The sequence below is a fragment of the Sinocyclocheilus grahami genome, unplaced genomic scaffold, assembly GCF_001515645.1.
Source record: "Sinocyclocheilus grahami isolate Dianchi unplaced genomic scaffold, SAMN03320097.WGS_v1.1 scaffold143.1, whole genome shotgun sequence".
NCBI lineage: Eukaryota > Metazoa > Chordata > Actinopteri > Cypriniformes > Cyprinidae > Sinocyclocheilus > Sinocyclocheilus grahami.
In genome coordinates, this window is record NW_015505322.1 from 334,425 (window position 1) to 337,156 (window position 2,732).

Sequence of the window (2,732 nt, forward strand, 5' to 3'; positions counted from 1 at the left end):
TTTTGGAAGACCAAACAAAGTAGTTTCGCTTTCACAACTTGAGTGAGCGGAGGCCGGCTAGAGTGAGCAGAGGAGGCGGATTCGATGAAGGAGGCTTGCGGCAACCACATTTGACGACCCCGGGCTGGACTCCGCTTCGTCCACGGTGAAAGCCGATCCAGCGGCCCACAGTGCTAAGTTGATGTATTTCCTCAGCGACCAGCACGGATCAGCTCCAGGCATGACGAAGCGGATATCGTCTTCTTTTGGAAGACCAAACAAAGTAGTTTCGCTTTCACAACGAAGCACACAGTGCCTTCACGACATGGTGGCGGCGGCAACAATACTACAGCGAGAATAAAAGTTACTCCTCCTTTCTTTGCGTGAACATTTGGGCGGCGTTATGCAAATCTTCCCACATAGTGACGTAGACATGTGGGGGCGTGTTAGAACGAGCCGTTTTAGGTAGGTGTGGCTGGCTCTTAACTTTTATAAAGAATATCTCTTTGGATTTGAGACTTTAGTCTTTGCAACTTTACAGATCTTCTTTATGCACCAAGAGCTTGTAACACTTCAAAGAGAAATGAGAAATTGAAATTGCATCACATGACCCCTTTAAAGGTTTGAGATGTAGGTCTTGGTATTAATATTATGACCTATTTTATAGGTCGTGGATTGGATAGGGAGAATTCTCACATCACTGATCTAGATTTGAGGTTCACTCTTGTGCATTAGATAAGTTGTTTTCAATATTTCAGACCCCAGATGTGATAATTTTTGTGTACTATTTCTTGTGTAAAGACCAGATTTGTAATGTGAAATATTATAAATGTCTAAAATATTATTTGGGAAATATTTAGTTTCTATTAAATTATATCCCCCCCCCCCACTCATTATACTGTTTGATGTATTATTTATTTACTTATTTACTTCAATCCCATTTCTATTTATTTATGTTAATCAAATTTGTATTTATTTTAATCTTGTTTTTTTATTATTTATTTATTTATAACATTTTTCTTAATTTTTTCCCTAAACTTTTCTGCTTTTCTGCCAAGTCTTTTTTGTTCCTCAGAAAAGAATTGGACCATCGGTATTTCCTTATGATAATATACATATGGTCCTTCGAACTTTTACATAGTGACCCACTTAATATACTGTTATTTAGTTTGAATATGCAAGTTAGATTAGTATAAAACATGAAGTTGCAAATATAGTGCACTACAATATACAGATTTTTAAAATCGGTTATTGCATAGTACTTTATTCTAGTCCGATATCTAGATATGGTAATATATTAAATGTATTCTAGCATAGTATTTATTGTCTTTCAATGCATCATAAATTATTTACAGCTACTATAATGTGTTATGATTTGATTTTATAGGTAACAGTAATTGAGTAGCTATTTATTTCAATTAATTGATTCAAGGGTCAAGTATACGTGATATAGATGAATAATATAAGGTGAGATATTATATGGTTAAGTAAACATCCTCATTAAGGTATAGTGACTCTGAAAATCTGTATTTCCTTATCATAATACACATATGGTACTTCAAACCTATACATAACGGCCCACTTACAGACAGTATTAGTATATAGTTAGATTATGCAAGGCCTTGCCCAGTTAGAACAGTGTAAAAGATAAAGTTGCATGGGATTTATGTGATTGCATTTCACAAATTCCAGCAAAAGTGGTCTGTATGCCATGCCATAATCCATTCACATATTTTCTGCATTACTATATGTCTATTCATCTGTCTGTCTTTCTGTCCATGTGTTTCTCTGGTATGTCAGTGACACAGGCAGGAGCTCATGCGTTTTAGGACGATCAGTATAAATAGACAGGCTGAAATAGCCCAGCACCCTGCTGCTCGCAAATAGTTTTAACTGAATTGGCACAGAGAGACATGCTTCTTCAGTCTCCTGCTAAAAATGCTTTTTTCCTAAGTGAGTCACTGAAAGAGCTAGAACATTACAGACCAAAGCATATGGCAGACTGAAGCGTGAACAGTAGACTGCAATACAAAGATACATAGAGCTCTCATGAGACTCTTCCCTGGAGTGCTCAACTGAGATGGGTTCGATGTCAATATTTAGAATGCATGGCGATGGACAATATAATATTGATATTTAGGTTACGTAATGTAATAATGATGAGACAGGAGACACAAAATTGCTGAAATCAAGTGAACACTTCTTTTACTCAATATTTCACAAAAATATTTCACAAAATGTTGATGATCAGTGACACAAATAAGGATGTCTACTATCTATCTACTACTAGATAGACTACTATCTATCTATCTATCTATCTATCTATCTATCTATCTATCTATCTATCTATCATTAAAGCTGCAGTCCGTAACTTTTTTTGGTTAAAAATTATCCAAAATCAATATTTAAGCAAGTACATAACCAGCCAGTGTTCAAAACTATCGCCTTACTTTAGCCCGATTCACAACGGTTAGCTTATAATAATGTTTTCTAATTTGAGTGGTACGGGTAGGTTTTCGCGGAAAATTCGAGCATGGCACTGCGTCATTACGTCACGTCTGTAAACATAAAGAAGTTGTCTCGGCTAGTAGGCTACCGCATGTGAGGATCCTGCAGGTGGCCGATCATTTATAGCCTTTTCTCACAGCAGCCGGAATAATTAAATGTATCATTTTGATGGAAGATTGTAATCCAGAAAGGATTATGTGTTTATGAAACACATGTGAATGAAATTAAATTATATTCCAGTATTA

General features: G+C 36.0%; 2 protein-coding genes across 2 annotated transcripts in view; both read left to right on the top strand.

Annotated features, from left to right (window-relative positions):
- rnf38 (ring finger protein 38) overlaps positions 1 to 2,732 on the top strand; it is a 42,392-nt gene that overhangs the window by 34,826 nt on the left and 4,834 nt on the right. The window lies entirely within an intron of this gene.
- limch1a (LIM and calponin homology domains 1a) overlaps positions 1 to 2,732 on the top strand; it is a 54,510-nt gene that overhangs the window by 1,361 nt on the left and 50,417 nt on the right. The window lies entirely within an intron of this gene.